Below are 22453 nucleotides of genomic sequence, written 5' to 3' on the forward strand. Positions count from 1 at the left end.
TTGGAGAGCCCCTGATGTGCCTAAACAGTGGAAACCCCCCACAAGTGACCCCATTTTGGAAACTAGACCCCCCATGGAACTTATCTAGATGTGTGGTGAGAACTTTGAATGCCCAAGTGCTTCACAGAAGTTTAGAATGCAGAGTCGTGAAAATAAAAAATATTTTTTTTTCCACAAAAAAGATTTTTTAGCCCCCAAGTTTTTATTTTCACAAGGGTAACAAGAGAAATCGGACCCCAAGATTTGTTGTCCAATTTGTCCTGAGTATGCTGGTACCCCATATGTGGGGGTAAACCACTGTTTGGGCGCACGGCAGAGCTCGGAAGGAAGGAGCGCCGTTTTGGAATGCAGACTTTGATAGAATGGTCTGCGGGCGTTATGTTGCGTTTGCAGAGCCCCTGATGTACCTAAACAGTAGAAACCCTCCACAAGTGACCCCATTTTGGAAACTAGACCCCCCAAGGAACTTATCTAGATGTGTGGTGAGAACTTTGAATGCCCAAGTGCTTCACAGAAGTTTAGAATGCAGAGTCGTGAAAATAAAAAATATTTTTTTTTCCACAAAAAAGATATTGTAGCCCCCAAGTTTTTATTTTCACAAGGGTAACAGGAGAAATTGGACCGCAATAGTTGTTGTCCAATTTATCCCGAGTACACTGATGTGTCATATGTGGGGGTAAACCACTGTTTGGGTGCACGGCAGAGCTTGGAAGGGAAAGAGCGCTGTTTTGGAATGAAGACTTTGATAGAATGGTCTGTGGGCGTTATGTTGCGATTGCAGAGCCCCTGATGTACCTAAACAGTAGTAACCCCCCACAAGTGACCCCATTTTGGAAACTAGACCCCCCAAGGAACTTATCTAGATGTGTGGTGAGAACTTTGAATGCCCAAGTGCTTCACAGAAGTTTAGAATGCAGAGTCGTGAAAATAAAAAAATATATTTTTTTCCACAAAAAAGATTTTGTAGCCCCTAAGTTTTTATTTTCACAAGGGTAACAGGAGAAATTGGACCCCAAAAGTTGTTGTCCAATTTATCCAGAGTACGCTGATGCCCCATATGTGGGGGTAACCCACTGTTTGGGCGCACGGCAGAGCTCAGAAGGGAGGGAGCACCATTTGACTTTTTGAGCGCAAAATTGGCTGTCGTGTTTGGAGACCCCCTGATGTAACTAAACAGTGGAAACCCCCCAATTCTAGCTCCAACCCTAACCCCAACACACCCCTAACCTTAATCCCAACCCGATCCATAATCCTAATCACTAACCCTAACGATAATCACAACCCTTACCCCAAAACAACCCTAATGTCAACCCTAGCCATAACCCTAATCAAAACCCTAAATCCAACACACCCCTAATTCTAATTTCAACCCTAACCTCAAACCTAACCCTAATCCCAATACACCCCTAATCACAACCCTAACCTTAACCCTAATCCCAAACCTAACCCTAATCCCAAGCGTAACCCTAATGCCAACCCTAACCCTAATACCAACTCTAATCCAAACCCTAACCCCAAATCTAACCCTAACTTTAGCCCCAACCCTAGCCCTAACTTTAGCCCCAACCCTAACCCTAGCCCTAAGGCTACTTTCACACTTGCGTCGTTTGGCATCCGTCGCAATCCGTCGTTTTGGACAAAAAACAGATCCTCCAAATATGCCCGCAGGATGCGTTTTTTTGCCCATAGACTTGTATTGCCGACAGATCGTGACGGATGGCCACACGTCGCGTCCGTCGTCCACTGGATCAGTTGTGTTTTGGCGGACCATCGGCACAAAAAACGTTCAATGTAACGTTTTTTTGTACGTCGCATCCGCCATTTCTGACCGCGCATGCGTGGCCGTAACTCCGCCCCCTCCTCCCCAGGACATAGATTGGGCAGCGGATGCATTGAAAAACTACATCCGCTGCCCACGTTGTGCACAATTTTCACAACGTGCGTCGGTATGTCGGGCCGACGCATTGCGACGGCCCCGTACCAACGTAAGTGTGAAAGAACCCTAACCCTGAATTTAGCCCCAACCCTAACCCTAAATTTAGCCCCAACCCTAACCCTAGCCCTAACCCTAGCCCTAACCCTAGCCTAACCCTAACCCTAATTTTAGCCCCAACTGCTCTTCTCCTGCCGGCCGGCAGATGGCGACAGATGGCGGGCGCACTGCGCATGCGCCCGCCATTTTCTTTTGCCAAGAAGACCAGGAGGAGCAGCAGTAGGATCCAGGGACACCGGTAAGTATAATAGGGTCCCTGAATCCCCCTATTTCTCTGTCCTCTGATGTGCGATCACATCAGAGGACAGAGAATTACACTTTGATTTTTGATTTTTTTTTGCGGTCGCCGGTAAACAGTAGACCCCAACGATTCTCCCGGTGCCGGCCGGCGGGCGCACTGCGCATGCGCCCGCCATTTTGAAGATGGCGGCGCCCACCGGGAGCCACGAGGAGCACCGGGGGAGATAGGTGAGTATCGGGGGGCTATCTGGGACCCCTTTTCTCTGTCCTCTGATGTGCGATCACATCGGAGGACAGAGAAATTAAAAAGAAATCGCTTTTTTTTTTTTGCGATCGCCGGTAAACAGTTAATTACTGGCGATCGCAAATGCTGGGTCGGTAAAACCCCCCCGAATCATGTTCTCTGGGGTCTCGGCTACCCCCGGCAGCCGAGACCCCAGAGAAAATCCGACTCTGGGGGGCGCTATTTACTTTTTCCACAGCGCCGTTAATTAAGTACCCTAAGCGGCCGCCGTTAAAAGGCGTATCTGCAGTCGCTAAGGGGTTAATATTATTTCTTAGCAGCAATGGATCACTGTAAAATAAACAATATGCAGTCAATTTCCACTCCGTCCTATCCCAGTTTTGTGCCTTTGGTAATGCGGACTCTCTTATGCCTTATTTGTTGAAGCGTTATCCAAAACAGCAAGCTATCTCCTATCCATGGGGTTGTGGATAACTTACTGACCACTCTTGATCCAGTGATTCAGAGAATGGGGATCTGGTCTATTTTTGGCTTCAATAAATTGGAGGTGAACATATGCGACCTGCACTCCATTCATTCTCCATGTACTGGTTATGGCAGTGCTCTCGGTTATTTCCAGGAGTTCCATAGACAATAGATGATGGAAAGGGAATAGATTAGTATTTTCAAAATAACCCCTTGACTCAAATATCAGTGCGGGGGAATAGCTATTCTTAATGCCAGGATGTAAGTTATGAAAAATATTGCTGCTAATCTTGCTATAATAGTGACTCTAGTCCAGCTTGAGGAAGGTATGTTTGCCATGTTTTTTTGCTTATGTGCTCCACAATAAAGCAGTAATTGATTATGTTAACGATGCCATGGACTTTGGTTCTTTTGACACTACAGATATGGATCACTTCAAAGCTGCTCTGATTATTCTGTGACATATAAAGCTCAATATGGACTGGTGGAATTAGAAAGGTTTTTGGGCCTTTGGTCTTTTACAGTGCCAGACAGAGCTGTAAACTTGTAAGAGTAGCCTCTCCGATTTACATAGAGAACACAGCCTAACACATTATGAATCCTGGTGCTTCTTTAAATGTTGATGCTCTCTTCCTTAAAGGGAACCTGTCACCTGAATTTGGCGGGACTGGTTTTGGGTCATATGGGCGGAGTTTTCGGGTGTTTGATTCACCCTTTCCTTACCCGCTGGCTGCATGCTGGCTGCAATATTGGATTGAAGTTCATTCTCTGTCCTCCGTAGTACATGCCTGCACAGGGCAAGATTGCTTTGCGCAGGTGTGTACTACGGAGGACATAGAATGAACTTCAATCCAATATTGCAGCCAGCATGCAGCCAGCAGGTAAGGAAAGGGTGAATCAAACACCCGAAAACTCCGCCCATATGACCCAAAACCAGTCCCGCCAAATTCAGGTGACAGAGTCCCTTTAAGGATGACAGCAGTGAAATCTGAGCAGTGACACCCCTATGTTCAAAATGTTGGTGACCTGAATATTCCTTAAAGTCAACATTATAAGTCAGTGATATCCAGTCTGACTGAACAAAATGTGGAATGCACTTAATAAATTGCGGTCAAGCAAGAATGCTGACCCTACTTTTGCCTATGAACTTAGCGAACATTCTTCCAAATGTATTTATTGAGATTAAACCCTGTGTGCTCAGAAGCCCATGCAATAAATGTATACTATTATATAGTAAAACATAATTACAAATTAATAAGGTAATGAATTATATTTTCTGGAAAACATACAAATATTTAAAAATTGCAATTGTTATAAAATGTTATAAAATACTTCATTTGGAACCTGAAATATTATGAGTTTATCAGATTTTGACTACGCAATATGACCTGCCAGCAGAAGGTACAATGCATTAACAGATGGTTCTGGTAGAAGGTATCTTTATTGCCTTCCACAAGGCCTTAGGTGAGGATTTCAAGAGCTAAGCCAGGGGTGTGTTAGAGGTAAAAGACTTGACAGGGACTAAAAGCGGAATTTAGACCTTCAGTTAACCGGACAGGCCAGGAAACCATCTGCTGACTCCTCTCTCTTAACAAGTTGTAAAACAAATAAATAAAACATTTCTGGGATGTGCTCCTTGTGTGGGGTTACTTAAAAATCCATAAGCAGATGGTTGAGTGTCTGCTCGCACTTAACCTTTTCAGTCCATAGAGGCACTACTTTTAGGATTTAGAATCCTGTTTCTGTTGTGTCTATGAGATAGATTAAAGCTTTGACAATCAATTTTAACAATATACCTTTTGAGCAGAAGTGATATTTTTTTTCAAACTAATCATTCATTTGATGTAATTTATAATTAACAAAATAATAGAATAATAAATGTAATAATGACTATTTTACACGCCTTACTTTAATTTAGCATTCACATTCATTTAATTTAGCGTTCACATTGGATAGCTGTCATCTGGAACTTATATCAATCACCGACTATTTTCCTTGATTTACCTAAAAATATGCATACTTGAATCAACCGTGGACATGTGTTTATTTCATATTTACCAGATTTCAGAGAACTATTTTCAGGAGATGTAAAGAACAGCAACTAGAGGTGAGCAGATCAATCCGCTAGGGATCAAGTTTGAGATTAATTTCCAGAAACTCATGGTTCTACTCATATTCATTTCCCCATAATGCCCATGCCGCAGTCAGATAACATGGTCTACCTCAGCTAATGGGTGCCATCACAGTCAGTATAAACGATAGGGAATGGTGAAAGAACACAATTTTAAACTTTTACCTTATAGGGATAGAGCTCATAGCACTCATCATAGGGAAAGAAAAAGGCTTAATGTGATTGCAGTGAACTACAAGTGCTTCTTGCTAAATTGGAATATCAAAAAGTTAATTTATTTCAGTTCTTCAATACAAAAAGTGAAACTCATCTATTATATAGAGTCATTACAAACAGAGTGATCTATTTCAAGTGTTTATTTCTGTTAATGTTAATGATTATGGCTTTCAGCCAATGAAAACACAAAAGTCGTTATCTCAGTAAATTAGAATAATTAACAAAAACCTCCAAAGGCTTCCTAAACCTTTAAAAAGGTCCTTTAGCCTGTTTCAGTAGGCTCCACAATCATGGGGAAGACTGCTGACTTGACTGATAGCCAGATGGCAGTCATTGACACAATCCACAAGGAGGGTAAGCCACAAAAGGTCATTGCTAAAGAAACTGGCTGTTCACAGAGTGCTGTAGTGAAAAGAAAAAGTGTGGTAGAAAAAGTGCACAAGCAACTGGGATAACCGCAGCCTTGAAAGGATTGTTAAGAAAAGGCCATTAAAAAAGTTGGGGGAGATACACAAGTAGTGGACTACTGCAGGAATCATTGCTTCAACAGCCACCACACACAGACGTTTCCAGGACATGGGCAACAAGTGTCTCATTCCTTGTGTCAAGCCACTCATAACCAATAGAAAATGTAAGAAGCATCTTACCTGGACCAAGAAGAAAAAGAACTGGACTGTTGCTCAGTGGTCCATGGTGTTGTTTTCAGATGAAAGTAAATTTTACATTCCATTTGGAAATCAAGGTCCCAGAGTCTGGAGGAAGAGTGGAGAGGCCACAATCCAAGCTGCTTGAGGTCTAGTGTGAAGTTTCCACAATCAGTGCATGGGGAGCCATGTCATCTGCTGGTGGAGGTCCACTGTGTTTTATCAAGACCAAAGTCAGCACAACTGTCTACCAGGAAATTTTAGAGCACTGCATGATTCCCTCTGTGGATAAGCTTTTTGGAGATGGTACTTTAATTCTCCAGCAGGACTTGGCACCTGTCCACACTGCCAAAAGTATCAATACCTGGTTTAAAAACAACAGTATCACTGTGCTTGATTGGCCAGCAAACTCGCCTATCCTTGACCCCATAGATTATCTATGGGGTATTGTCAAGAGGAAGATGAGAGACACCAGACCCAATAATGCAGATGAGCTGAAGGCTGATATCAAAGCAACCTTGGCTTCCATAACACCTCAGCAGTGCCACAGGCTGATCGTCTCCATGCCACGCCGCATTGCTGCAGTAACTGATGCAAAAGGAGCCCCGACCAAGTATTGAGAGCATTTACTGAACATACATTTCAGTAGGCCAACATTTCGGATTTTAAAATCATTTTTCAAGCTGGTGTTATAAAAAATTCTAATTTACTGAGATAATTACTTTCGGGTTTTCATTGGCTGTAAGCCATAATCATCAACATTAAGAGAAATAAATACTTGAAATAGATCACTCTGTTTGTAATGACTCAAAATAATATATGACTCAAGCCTGGACAGTTTCAGTAAGTGTTGCTAGTATTAGCAGCTGTTAGCACACAAAAATTTGTCTTCCTTTTCCTTTTCCATTTATGACCAACAGGAGCATCCAACATTCATCTCCTATAATGTGAGTGCAGTGATTTCTTATTTTGCCTTATTGACTATTTGTACAGCAGGATTTGCACAGAGCCTGCATTTTTCACTTACAGCCTCCCTCCTTGGTTAGTTTAGGAGCGCCAGTGTGTTAAACCTCTGATAATATGAGTTTCACTTTTTGTATTGAAGAACTGAAATAAATTAACTTTTTGATGGTATTTTATTTTAGTGAGAAGCACTTGTACTTCAGTCCTAATGTACGAGATTGAAAATGGTAGTGGTAGTTTCAGTCTCTGAATACAGCTCCAAAGATTCATGTGATATATAAGAACCTGGCTGTAGCTGTAGAATCACTAAGTGAGATTGTGAATTGAATGATCTGCAGTAATAAGAGGGGAGGAAACGAAGGGCGTAATGCAGTGTATAGTATATCCCAATATCCATCTCAGTCACAGCAGGATGATGTACCTTCTGACAACAAGCCCATCAGCTGAAGTCAGTATTCTCCTCAGTCCACCATCATAACAATTTATGTTGTACGTAGATGAATTTCCAATCCGTCAATGACACTTGTTTCTGCTCTGTATTATAGTCTCCTAACGCACAGCACCATGGTGCCTAAGGAACATAATACACCAGAACAACTTCTTCCAATTGATTTTTATTGGAAGAGATGAATAGTCAGCTTTTGTTCTCGGAAAATATGGTGCCGGAGGAGATGAAGAACACAATTCTAAAGGCCCCTTCACATTAAGCAACGCTGCAGCGATACCGACAACGTCACCGCTCTGCTTTCCGGCTGACCGACGCTCACAGCCAGTACAGGAGGAGTGCAGAGCACAGCGCCGGGGACAGACAGCGGTAGGTAAGCATGTAGTGTTTGTTTTTTTTTACTTTTACGCTGGTAACCAGGGTAAACATCGGGTTACTAAGCGCGGCCCTGCGCTTAGTAACCCGATGTTTACCCTGGTTACCAGTGAAGACATCGCTGGATCCGTGTCACACACGCCGATCCAGTGACGAAATAAAGTTCTGGACTTTGTTCAGCGACCAACGATCTCCCAGCAGGGGCCTGATCGTTGGTTGCTGTCACACATAACGATTTCCTTAACGATATCGTTGCTACGTCACAAAAAGCAACGATATCGTTAACGATATCGTTATGTGTGACGGTACCTTTACTCCTAGCTGTGTTCCAAGTTCTACAGGCTTTGCTAGCAAGGAGGCTGTCGGGTAAAAGCACTCTGAGCCAGGGCAAATATTGGGAATCAGAATCAGATGGGAAAGGTGTGGGTGGGGTTATGGAGGACTGGTTATTTCACACATGGAGGCACCTATTAACCAAATCAAAAATGATGATGAAGAAGATGGTGATTCTGCTGTGAACAAAATCTGGGAACCAAATAGTGATGGTGAGGAGGTTAGGCCATCAAAGGGGGACTGTGTTGCTGCTACTGGGCTGCCATTGCTCACCCTAAACTGCCACACATCTCCTTGCCTACCACATCTTACCTCTCTACTGTGATGCTCCTGTCACAGCCACTGCACAACCATGCCAGCCACACATCTCCGGCTGCCTACTGTGTTCCATGCTGCTAGACAGTACTACTGATGCTGGGAAATGTACTTTCTTTAAACAACTCCAAAAATAGATAATTTTTATAAAGACTTGGTTAACACAAGCCATAGCCATGATCCAGGTCAGGGTTTGCTTCTTGTATCTCTTTCCCCGGCCTGGTCATGGCCATACACCTGTTTTTACTTCATAAAAATGGGTTCATTTTAGGACGACTTGAAAAAAAAACGTAATTGCATGATAATTTGGTGATTAGCAAACTAGTTGTGAACTGCAAAAAAAGGAATACTTTTTTACTCTTAGTTGAAAAACAATAACTTCTTCATGTATAAATAAGTTATCATGTTTGGTTTCCAGAAAGAAGGGGATCATTTTTGGACGGTTAGCAATTACAAAGGGGTTACCTTTGTAATTGCCTAAACATTTTGTGATTAGCAAATCAGTTGCAGACCCCAACAAAAGGATAATTCTTCACTCCTAGTTTAGAAGCAATAATTCTTCAAAATAGTACACCTGCTTTGTCTCTCCAATTAACCCCTTAACAACCAGAGGTATTTTTGTTTTTGCATTTTCGCTTTTTGCTCCCCTTCTTCCGAGAGCCATAACTTTTTTATTTTTTGTAATTTTAATGCAATGTTGCAACAACCCAAAAAATCTAATTCTGGCGTTTTGACTTTTTTTCTTGTTACGCCGTTTAACGATCAGATTAATTCTTTTTTATATTGATAGATCAGGTGATACCAATATGTGTGTATTTGATTTTCTATTATTTTATTTTAAATGGGGCAAAAGGGGGGTGATTTGAACTTTTATATTTGTTTTATTTTTTAATATATTTAAAACAATTTTTTTACTTTTGGCATGCTTCAATAGTCTCCATGGGAGACTAGAAGCTGCCATAATCTGATCGGCTCTGCTACATACAGGCGATGATCAGATTGCCTGTGTGTAGCAGAATTGCTCACTTGCTATGAACGCTGACCACCGGCCGGCGCTCATAGCAATCCGGCAATGACAACCGTAGAGGTCTGCTGGAGACCTCTGGTTGTCATTCCAACCCATCGGTGACCCGCGATCATGTGACGGTGTCACTGATGGGCAGGATTTCTGGCGAGCTTCCCGGAAGCGCATGTTAAATGCCGCTGTCAGAGATTGACAGCGGCATTTAACTAGTTAACAGCTGTTAGAGGCACATGTCAGCTATTCAAAACAGTTGTGGGCTCTGAGACAGAGTCCGCATCAAAGGAAGGGAGTCCGACATCGGCGTACTATAACACCCGGAGTTGGAAAGGGGTTAAAATAAAGACATTCGATACTCAACTCTTGCGCAGCACCATTCCAGCAATATCGGCACTGCTGTTCGCCAAGAATGATGTGACTTGTGCCCATCTGCAGCCAATAAACAGTCACTCTTTAGCTGCAGCTCATCAGTATTCCATCAGAGTGGACATCCACTCTGATGAAATAGTAAAGGCTGCAGCTGACGAGCGGCCACTCATTGGCTACAACCGGCATGTGACACAACAAGTAACGTCACTCTCTGGGAATAGCGGCACTGACATTGCTGAAGTGACACCGTTGCAGGAGGTGAAAATACACTTTTATTTTTATTGAGATCCAAACTGATTAAGCTGGGGTTGTCCAGTAATAGACAAATCGTTTAAATTATGGCTTTTGTAATTTGGCTTGAAGACAGAATCAAATAATGCTCTGTCTGAAAGACCCAAAGGAGCCATGTCCTAAAGATGTAAATCATAATTTCACATGGTACAATGCCTATTCATCTTAGTGTGGATTAGGGAGTACTTAAGTATTGTTTTCACTAAATGCCAGAGCAAGTCTCACCAAGATATTTCTTTGTTCTTTCTTGCTCTGACCTCTGTTTCCTTACCTGGTCTTTGATTAGGTCCATGCTCTGTAATTCATATTGTTCTACAACTATCCATTTGATCTTTCATGGCTGGACACAGGCTTTTCCAAATGATATTATATCTATGTTTTATCTTTTAATAAGTGTATCAGTCTGGCAACTATTTCAGGACTATATCATATGGTCCATAATAACTTTATTTACCAGGGAGTGTTTTACACCTGACTATATACATACGATAGCTGTCAAGTGAACACGTATTCACGTGATTGCTAATGTCACGTACGCTGCGCATACTTACCCGGCTTCTTCCATCCCTCGGCGCGCTCGCGATCCTGTCCCTCGCCACTCTGCGTCCTCCTTCGCCGGCTCTCGGCGTCCGGTCTCTCTGCGCATGCGCGGTCGCGTCTCCTCCGTCGCTGAGCCTTCTGGGAGGTCGCGACCCGATGGCTCCGCCCCAACATGGCGGCGCCCATCGGCTATTTCTTCTCGGCGTCTTTCCAGGCAAGACGCCTTTGCCTTGTAGGTGCACTGTCTGCTGTCAGTGTCCCTATGCCCTAGGCTCCCCTGTATCTTTTCCCAGCTTAGTTCTCGCTTTGTCTCAGTGTTAGTTCCGTGTTCCTGCTGTGTCCTGCCAAGTTCCGTGTTCCTGCTGTGTCCTGCCAAGTTCCGTGTTCCTGCTGTGTCCTGCCAAGTTCCGTGTTCCTGCTGGGTCCTGCCAAGTTCCGTGTTCCTGCTGTGTCCTGCCAAGTTCCGTGTTCCTGCTGTGTCCTGCCAAGTTCCGTGTTCCTGCTGTGTCCTGCCAAGTTCCGTGTTCCTGCCGTCTCCTGCCTAGTCCTGTGTTCATGCTGTTTCCTGCACCGTCTCGTGTTCCTGTCTTAATCAGTTAAGTCCTATTTTCCTATTATTTTCCCCGCCATTCCAATAGCTCTGTGGTCTCCTTCTTTATCTTGGGTCGTCCCTTTGGCTCTAGCTGTTGTGTCTCCATTCCCCCGAGGTCCTGCCCCTAACACTCCCTGTATAGGGGGTGATTCCATCTGGTCCGCTCAACCCCGGGGGCTCTAGAGTCATGACCCAGAGGGTCCACTCTCGGATTTTTGTCCGAACCCCTACAGCTAATGCCTTCACCTTTCCCATAAAGATGTGTGGCACCCCAGGAGTTCAAGTACCACAGTGATATTGCCTTCCTCTCTTGAGGGTGATGCCATGCCTGGAAGCGAGGAGAATCCCTTTTGGCAGGTAAGCTGTACATTCAACAAATTCTGACTCCCGGCCAGAAGGGGGAGCTCTGAACCCGGTTTCAGGGGAGCTTCCCCAGATATATACACATTCTGGTCTGGAGGAGGAGTTAGTTAGTCTGCAGCAGACAAAAGACAGTGAAGGAGCACAGGAGAGATCACAAGCTGGAGGAGAGATGAGTGGGCTCCCTCTAAGCTACAGCGCAGAAACCGGGCAGCGGTAGCCCGAGGTCATGTGGAACTACAAGTCCTACGGCAGAACCGGAGGGCAGGAAACTGCAAGTGACTTGCCCACATTACACCTGAGGTACAGCAACATCCAGAGCCCGGAGTCACCATGAATAGAGACCCCAAGGAATGGCTCAAGTTGCCTACCGTGCAGTCACTGTCCCAGGACAGGAAAGAAGGAGTGCCTTGTAAGGAAGCCACAGGCAGCAAGGGACTATCAGTCAGCGCATAGTGAAGGCTCCCAATCTGCCCTCATCAAGGAGAGTTGAATCCATTTCCAGGCTGCCTGGACTCCACCATCACCTGTTGCCAGTACTCTGGACTGAAACTGACTGCCAACAGTAAACCAGGTAAAGACATTGCAGCCTTTTGTCCTTCGTTTATTCTGGCACCACACCACTCTGGCCAAATACATTGGGAGCCCTGGGGACCCAGCTTCACCTGTGGGAAGCGTCACCATCTTTGCTGCAGTACCATCACCCCAGAGGACCTCTTTAAGCAGCATCGGTCACCACTGATCGAGTACCATAGGTGGCGTCACAAACTTTTACCACTTCACTAATACCCTTTAAAGACTATCCCTTTTACTTGGGCGCCCAGGGCCATGGACCGGGTCACAGCCACTGTGACCACCCCTTTAATAATGACCGGACCCGGTATCGAGTACCCCCTAGACCCTGGCGGGGCGACCCAGATGCACCCTTGGAAATGGCCTAGCATTAGAGCTGGTGCAAATTTATCTTCACATCCCATTCCATCAGTCATCACTGTGGTCTATGGCTGCTGGATGGAAGAGCTAATACCACCTCTAACCTCACAACATTCACGGCTCTACTTTTGATTAGTTAGCCTGGTGTGACATCCCATGTGCGTCTTTCAGCAATGATGATATTGCATCAGGTCAGCAGATAGGAGAGTCACAGATACCGGAAGGTAAGAAGTGGGACTCCCGCACCCAATTAGTGTCCACAGACCACTGTTGTGCCCAATGGAATGGGGTGTTTGAACTGAACCGCCCTAACTCCACTTTCATGCATATTCAATTCAATGGGGAGAGAGAGAGACAAGCTGCTGTCAGACACTTTTGACAGTAGCATGTAAGGGGGTCACACTCCACTGGAATATAAGGGGGTCACACTCCACTGGAATTTCGCAAACACTTTTAAGGAAATTACTTTATTTTTGTACTCATTGCAATAACCTGGCACACTCATACTTGGATTTCACATTTGAACAGTTAAAGAACTTCAATGTTACTTTAGTAATTTCTTAGCAGGGTCTTACATACCAGGGTCAGGTTGCGCTTAAGATGGCTGTCAGCTCTTGTCTGAACTCTCTGTGCCATTGTAGGTTTCTGGGAGGATAATCCTGCCACAATCTATCTTGCCTGGGTTTTTCATAAAGGTACCGTCACACTAGACGATATCGCTAGCGATCCGTGACGTTGCAGCGTCCTAGCGATATCGTCCAGTGTGACAGGCAGCAGCGATCAGGCCCCTGCTGTGCTGTCGCTGGTCGGGGAAGAAAGTCCAGAACTTTATTTGGTCGCTGGACTCCCCGCAGACATCGCTGAATCGGCGTGTGTGACGTCACCGCTCTGCTTTCCGGCCGCTGTGCTCACAGCCAGTACAGGAGGAGTGCAGAGCACAGCGCTGGAGGACAGACGGCTGTAGGTAAGTATGTAGTGTTTGTTTTTTTTTACTTTTAGGATGGTAACCAGGGTAAACATCGGGTTACTAAGCGCGGCCCTGCGCTTAGTTACCCGATGTTTACCCTGGTTACCAGCATCGTTGGTCGCTGGAGAGCTGTCTGTGTGACAGCTCTCCAGCGACCAAACAGCGACGCTGCAGCGATCCGGATCGTTGTCGGTATCGCTGCAGCGTCGCTAAGTGTGACGGTACCTTAAGTTGTTGCATCAGCCATTTGTTTACATATGTCTAAGGCTATGTGCACACGTAGGAAAAGTGGTGCAGAATTTTCTGCACAAAATCCGCATCTCCTGGCAGAATCCACAGCCGCGGATTTGCAGCGTTTTTTATGCGGATTTTGTGCGTTTTTTATGTGGAATTGATGCGGATTTTCTGCGGTTTTTGCCACTGCGGATTTTTATCATGGAGGGGTGCAGAAACGCTGCAGATCCACACAAAAGAAGTGACATGCACTGATTTTTCCGCACAGCTTTTTTTCCCCCATTGAATAACATTGTACTGTACATCACAGTGCGGATCTGCAGCATTTCTGCGTGGAAAAATCCGCTGCGGATCCACAGCAAATCCACATCATGTGCACATAGCCTAACACCTCATTGAGTCCTTGCAAGTACTAGGCCACTATCCTTAAAAAAAATACCTCCTAGTAGTGCAGCGCCCCAGAGTCCTGGTCGTTGCAGTAACATCACTCTTCCACCAGGGGGGAGTGATGTTACGTCTGATGGCACCAAAGGAGTTCACCTGGCCAGGTATCACAGCCACACACACACTTCACACTCTAGTCCACCAGGGGGAGCTAAGGGTTCTATCTTCTAGGCCACTCCTCACACAGGGTAAAATGGTGGGTTGGTTAGGAAGTTAGTCGAGTGGAGGCAGAGTGAGAAGGAGTCGAAGGAGAGTTCCTGGCCGTGGACCGACGAAGAAAGGTCTCCAGGTCGAGCTGGCTGGGGTGATCCCTGGTCAGATCCAGACTGAAGTCTGAGGAAGAGAGGAGGAAGGAAAGAAGGACACGGAGCTGTGCCTGCAACCCATGCGGAAGCATCCTAAGAAAGGACAAGAAAGGAAAATGTGCTGTAGTGAGTGAGCAAAGAAGTCATAGCAACAGGAGTGAAACATCGGTGGGAGACCAGCTAGAAGCAGGCTGCCTCCTTCCGAAGCGCAGACCCGGTGGCCGGAACACCGAGGGAGTAATAGACTCTATGCTTTACTTCAGAGACCGGCAGGGCAGTCATTTCCAAGTTGACTGTCCGACCTAAACACCTAAGCAGACACGGTGGCAATTGTGGAGGAGGGGCGTCACTAGGGTCCCTATAAAATAGCCTCAGGCCACCACCGTCATACGGGTTTGTCCTATCCATCTGGGGGACAGAGAGAGAGAAGTAACAACAGTGAGGACCTTATGGTAGCTAATGCAAGTAGGGACCTACTACGTTACTGTGCGCAAGAGGAAGGCTACTGATTTCCACCTGGATAAGGGCACTCTGGAATTGCCATCAGACTGGCCGGACTCTGCCTACCCTGTCATCCGGCACTCTGGACTGTGGATGCTGAAGCCTTCAGTAAAGGTAAAGAGACTGCACCCATTGTGTCCTCGGTATTTTCTGCGTCTTACATATTCCACCATCATCATCTACACTTCTGGGAAGCCCTGGGGAAATACTTCACCTGTGGGAAGGTATACCATCTAGCTGCCATAACACCACCCAGCGGACCCCCTAAGCAGCATCGGTCACTCTGACCGAATACCACAGGTGGCATCACGAACACTACCGTTATCTATGAACTCTGCCTTTTAGTTGCGCGCCCCTCATAGGGCCACGGTCCGGGTCGGGCCACCGTGACATCCTCGCTGAGGGAACTGAAGGACCCGGGACTGGGTTCCCCATTGCCCTTACGTGGGGGCGATCCAGTAGCTAACGGTGTATGCCAGAATATGGTCACTGACCACCAGGTGGTCCAACAGAGGCATCATTCATAGAAACAGTCTCTTCAAGAACCATGCTTATAGAAACAAACTGAAAAAACAACAGTACTGACACTTTGCTTAACTTGAAGTCGACCAAGCAAGTTTATTCACAACCCAAATCTGTCATAAAGTGTGTAACGCTCACGCCCTGACTGACTGGAGCGAACGAGGATTGTGGCCCCACTGTGCCTCAAACCAGACTCCCTGGAGGGGCGTGACTAAGCAGCTACCTTGGTGTTCACTGGAACCTCTAGTGGTGAGGTTAGGCTTGTGCGGCAGGTACCACTCCAGGGCGTAGCAGCTGATCCCACTGGAGAACGGAAGTCTATTGACAGGTGCGGGAAAGTACAAATGGGTGCGGCTGGCACTCTGGCAGGCAGGCACGGCTGGAACTCTGGCAGGCAGGCGGGCACAGAACAGACTGGAGGGACAGGAACTGTAAGGAAGAAGTTCAGACTAGAAGGACACGCTGGGTGCAGTGCAGGAGCAGAGCAAAGCCGCATGATTCGGAGAGCAGGGAAAAGCCGCAGGAGGCGAGACGGGAGTAGAGCAGAGCCGCAGAATGTGGCGAGCAGAGCGGAGCTGCAGGTTGTGATGAGTAGAGCAGAGCCGCAGGTTGTGGCGAGCAGAGCGGAGCAGAACTGCAGGTTGCGTCGAGCAGAGCAGAGCCGCAGGTTGCGGCAAGCAGAAACGAGACACAAAGAATACAGATATGGGCCTGGGTAAGTAGCCCCCAGGGTGGCAGAGACAGGACAGGACCTGGCAACTCAGAAGCTGAACATAGACTGAGAGAGAATGTGTTGCTCAAGCATCTCCCAGTGGGTGGAGATGCCTTAAGTACCTGATGCCTCTTGGCAATTGGCTGGGGACACCTTAGGAGTGTGCACACAATCTCTATAAGACTGAAGAATTTTTTAAATTTTCTTAAAAAATATAATTTGTTTATAATTTAGTAAAATATGAAAAATAATTTCAAAAGGTTTGGCATTTCCACTTTTAAACACTAGGGGGAGCAGCTAATGAAATTTGACAAAAACCTAGTGTACAATTAGCTCACAATACTGCACTGCAGTAGTTTTGGGAGGAGTCTGCTGAAATGGCTGTGAACACAGTGAGAAGCCATTTTGTTGGTGACTGCAAAGTTATACTGACAAGTAGACAGTCACCAAGGATGGCAGGCAAGAAGGATTCTGGGAGATATATGGTGGAGGGAGCAGGGTGACAGCAGCACAGAGTATTTCAGGAGAGCAGTGTGCTGGTCTATGGGGGGGGGCACCCTGTTTGGTGCGCGGAGCAGCCAGAAATTGTACATAGAGCGCTGTCTTTTATACACATGGATGGACCGTCTGCTTGTCTGCTCCACAGAAATCCAGGAAATATTTCTGTGGATTGATGGCCTGTTCTGATCCAGACATTGCATGCAAAGACCCCATTCCCCTCCCCAGATCCTGTCTTCTCCATCCTGTCCTGGCGATATGTGAAAGCGAGGTGACAGGCACAGTCCGGGTGATGCTGGGAAGGAAATGTAGCCATATAGTAACAATAAAAATGAGACCCCTCTCTTCAGCTGCCTCCCCAGCCTTCCCCTGACTGCACCTAACTGGAGGTCATGCTGCCCCCTCTATTACCCCAGACCCGTGTGCAGGTGCTCAGCCAGAACCACCCTAGAATGGGTCTCCTTTCTGAAGATAATACTGCCATAGTGTTCTCACATAATACCGCCATACAGATCACACATAATACTGTCCTATAGTTCTCACATAATACCATCATATAGATCGCAAATAACGACGCCATAGTGTTCTCACATAATACCGCCATACAGATCACACATAATACTGTCCTATAGTTCTCACATAATACCATCATATAGATCGCAAATAACGATGTCATAGTGTTCTCACATAATACCGCCATACAGATCACACATAATACTGTCCTATAGTTCTCACATAATACCATCATATAGATCTCAAATAACGACGCCATAGTGTTCTCACATAAAACCGCCATATAGATCACACATAATACCGCCATATACTTCACACATAATACCGCCATATACTTCACACATAACGACGCCATATAGATCTCACATACCACCAGTGTTCTCACAATACCGCCATATAGATCACACATAATACCGCCATATACTTCACACATAATACTGCCATATATATCACACATAACAGGGGGGAGAGGAGTGCATAGGAGAGAATTAGATACACGGCCCATCAGTTAGTATCACACATAGGAGGATTAGATACACAGCTCAGCAGTCAGTTTCACACCGGATAGTATTAGATACACAGCACAGTCAGTATCACACAGGAGAGGATTAGATACATAGCTCAGCATACAGTAACACACAGAATAAGATTAGATACACGGCTCAGCACACAGTATCCCACAGGAGAGGATTAGATACACGTCTCAGCACAGTATCACACAGGGTAGGATTAGATACACGGCTCAGCAGACAGTATCACCCAGGGTAGGATTAGATACATGGCTCAGCAGACAGCATCACACAGGATAGGATTAGATACACAGTCAGCACAGTAACATACATTGGAGAAGATACACTGCTCAGAGTCAGCATCACAGAGGATAGGATTAGATTACCTCTCCCCCTCCACCACCGATATCACATCACTACTGCCATCGCTGCCCCTTTCTCCCTCCTGTGCCGTCCTTGGTCTCCTCCTCCTATAACAGCAGGGCTCTCAAGTGGAGCTCACAGATGCACTGTGAGCTCCAGAAAGATGGCGCCGATCTCTTGCCTCTGCTGTGGTGTGGACGGCCCAGGGGGCGTGGCCGATTCACAGCAGGGAGCAGCTCAATGCAAAGTATAGGGTCGGATGCCGGCCGCAGATGTCTATGCCCAGGGCTGCCGTATTTGCAGAGTGTAAGTGTCGTGTAGCTACACTTACACTCCTGCAAAGCAAAATGGCGGCGCCCAGTGGCTGAAAAAATAATTAATGATAAAAAAAAGATAAAGTAAAAAAATGTAAATTTGTATTAAAAATAATTGTTTAATTGTCAATAGGATCAACCCTCCAAGGTCATCAATATGGGCACACAGGTAATAGAAAGTTGAATAAAATGATACCTTGATTTCTGTGACCTGATGTCTTATTCTTAAGAAATCCACATTTTTATTATATGTAACTGAGCTGTTAAGATATATGGTCTGGACATAAATTTCCATGGGAATCTGCCTCCAGGGACAATTTTAAATGAAAGGGAGCATTACTAGTGTAAGATATATGATAACTGACATTCTGCTCTCCGGACCTACATTTCTCACACTGATAACACCCCCTTTCATTTAAAATAGTCTCTGGAGGCAGATTCTAAGGGAGATCCATGCTCAGCCCATAGATCTTAACAGCTTATTTATAAATTAAGAAAAACATGGATTTCTCTGGAATAAGAAATTGAACTGCAGATATCAAGGTATCATTTTATTCAGCTACCTATGACCTATATGCCCATACTGACCACTTTGGAGGGTTGATTCTACTGACAGAATCCCTTTAACCACCTTGTAATAAGAAAGGCCCGCTTATAGTATATATAATAAATAGAAATATATTATAGTTTGCAATAAACATCATGTTTATGGTATTAAGTTATAAGTTTTCACCGTGGCAGCACAGTGGCTCAGTGGTTAGCATTGCAGCTCTGGGGTCCTGGGTTAAAATCCCAGCAAGGACAACATCTACAAGGAGTTTGTATGTTCTCCCTATGTTGGCGCGAGTTTCCTCTGGGTACTTTGGTTTCCTCCCGCACTCCAAAGACATACTGATAGGGAATCTAGATTGTGAGCCCCAATGGAGACAGCAATGATAGTGTTTCATAAGCCCTGTGGAATATGATGGCGCTATATAAGTGAGTAAAATATATTTAAAAAAAAAAAAAACAGTTCGAAATTGTGACAACTAATGTCTGAATAAGCATAAAGCTTATAGCTGTCTTCACCTGGCCTCCCCATAAACATGTGCGCTGGGTTTGTTTTTAGGGGATTTTAGCAATGAGACAGTAAAAAAGTCCCCACACTAAAATTGTGATCCTATCAAATTCGGTGGAATCCAACAGTGATCTAATGTGTATAGAAAGATTAAAGAGGTTGTTCGACAGTTAAAAAATGTATCATTTTCAGGCATTAATGATTTTAAAATAAGAAATGGAGGCATACTCACCTACCAATGCCCCCACGGATCCAGCACAGGCCGCTCTGGAGGTATGCATGAAAGTGATGTCTGATCCATTCAGAAGTCACATGTAACTAGAACACATCATCATTGTTGGACAACGCCTTTAAGACATGCTTTAGGTTATTAAGTACAATTATGTAAATTATATAATGTTGCAATAATAAAAATCTAGCAATGTCCCAATACTAGTGTGATGGTTGAGGGATACGGGGTACAATAGTTCTTTGACCAGAAAGTACATGAGTAGATTACAGTTAATAGATTGCTTCTTTTCATCAATTACACATATTCTCCTGACAAATCAAGACTAAACAAGAGTCTTAATTTAAATCTTGGACTGAGAAGCAGCAATGAATCATTGGTGAAGAGACCAGGAAAGAGGACTTGAGATAAAAAAAGACTTGATTGAAAGAAAATATATATACATTTGGGGAAAACATCAGCCTGTCTCTAAACGTTTTCCTGTTATTGTCTTAAGAGGGTCAGAGGAGCCCTTCTGAAAAAACACTAATCAGTAATCCTGGGTTCCTTTGCTGTATGTAGGGTCAATTCATTAATCCAACAGGGGAAAGGGAGAGGAAAAACAGGAAGAGATGCGAGCACGCCCATTCTAAAAGTCTATAGCCTTGGATACCTGCCGATACTTAAGGAGCAATGACTTTAACTCTTCATTGTACAGTACATCTCTACATAATTTCATGAGGCTTACTTGCATGGTTTTGTATCTGCACCACATTGAGAATGTGTGCTCTTCCAGTGTTCCAATAATGTGAAAGAATATACATGCAAAAATTACACATTTTTATTTTCACCAAATATAGACAACCATACACATAAGATACAGTAAGTGCTGACCGACAGTTATCTCCTCTCAAATCCCCATAAACTTGCATACTATTATTTCAGGGGACAAATTGGGCTATATTTCCTCTTGGCAACCTAAGTCAGTTGCCTAGGGCTGCACTTACCTGAGGGCATTGGTATCAGTGCTTGTTTCGAGGTCGGCGGCCTCATTTGGCCACAGCCTGTTGGACACCCACTGGCTCGTTGTATCTGTCAATGTGAGGCTTCAGCCTACCCAGACTGCAGCAAAAACAAAATAGCCCTAGACTCCTTCTGGGATCAAGGGTCGGTGAATATTATAACTTGGCTACTATTTCTTGTTATAGCACTAACTACATTTATATTTGACTAGATGATGGCCCGATTCTAACGCATCGGGTATTCTAGAATATGTATAGTAGTATATAGCACAGCCCACGCAGTATATAACACAGCCCACGTAGTATATAACATAGCCCACGTAGTATATATCACAGGCCACATAGTATATAGCACAGCCCACGTAGTATATAGCACAGCCACATAGTATATAACACAGCCCACGTAGTATATAGCACAGCGCACGTAGTATATAGCACAGAGACGAAGTATATAACACAGGCCATGCAGTATATAACACAGCCCAAGTTGTATATAACACAGCCCACGTAGTATATAGCAATGTGGGAACCATATCCCTGTTAAAAAAAGAATTAAAATAAAAAATAGTTATATACTCACCTTCCAGCGGCCCCCGGGTCCAGCCCAGGCGTTTAGTGATGCTCCGGTCCCAAGAATGCATTGCGGCAATAACACGTGATGATGTAGCGGTCTCGCGAGACCGCTACGTCATCATCTCGCAAGACCGCTATGTCATCTCCGGTCATTGCCGCAATGCATTCTTGGGACCGGAGTGTCGCGAGGAGCGAGAAAGGCGCTGGAAGGTGAGAATATAATGATTTTTTTATTTTTTTAATTATTTTTAACATTAGATCTTTTTACTGTTGATGCTGCATAGGCAGCATCAATAGTAAAAAGTTGGTCACACCGGTTTAATAGCAGCGTTAACAGACGTTTAACGTACTGCTAAACCACTATGGGGGCACTGACTGGGGAGTAGGGAGCGGGCACTGACTGGAGGGGATTACGGAAGGGCGAATTTGCGGCTAAACTGTGCCCGTCGCTGATTGGTCGCAGCCGGCCGGCCGTGACCAATCAGCGACGCGGGATTTCCGTTACAGACAAACAGACGATAGTACCCCTTTGACAATTATATATATAGATTCTTAAGGATAAGCTTACAATTTTATATGGGGTAATTTGGGGGACATTTTTTTGTGGCTATTGTATTATAGAAGAGTACTATGTATGCACTTTTTGTTATTTGAGGCTTGTAAGAGGGGGCATTATGAGTATAACGCTACTTGTAAGGTATTTCGCGGCTCTCTAGCTGCATGGTACTATCTTCTGTGAGTCACAGGGTATATGGAATGTTTAGTCATGATAGGGTGGTTTTGTTCTTATTTAAATCTTCTGCTGGTTTATTAAAGTACAGCATAAGCCAATGCAAAGTTAACACGGCCTTTGTGGCATAACGGGAAAACAAAAGATAACATATAGCACAGTTTATGTGGTTACGGGTATCCGCCCGCTCAGGGAATACAACAGAGTTCAGCTCAGTTTAGCATAATAAAGCTCTGGAGCTCTCACCTCCAGGCATACTGAACCCTGAATGATTCTGAAGTCTGACATATTTATCTCCTAAACCCCACCCTGGGGTGGAGATATGGTGAACAGCCTCCCACCCACTTTTCAGCTGTTCACAAAAACCTAGCCCTTAAAATTGTTTATTAATCCCTCTCAGCATTTAGTGGACCATTTTCCCTAGGTTCATATCCTTGAAGCTAACACCTCAGTGACACATATCTGGCACCGTTAGTCACTAAACAGGGAAGTATGGACAGGGCATCTGCTT

This window comes from Ranitomeya imitator, chromosome 1 (genome assembly GCF_032444005.1).
Source record: "Ranitomeya imitator isolate aRanImi1 chromosome 1, aRanImi1.pri, whole genome shotgun sequence".
Classification (NCBI taxonomy): Eukaryota; Metazoa; Chordata; class Amphibia; order Anura; family Dendrobatidae; genus Ranitomeya; species Ranitomeya imitator.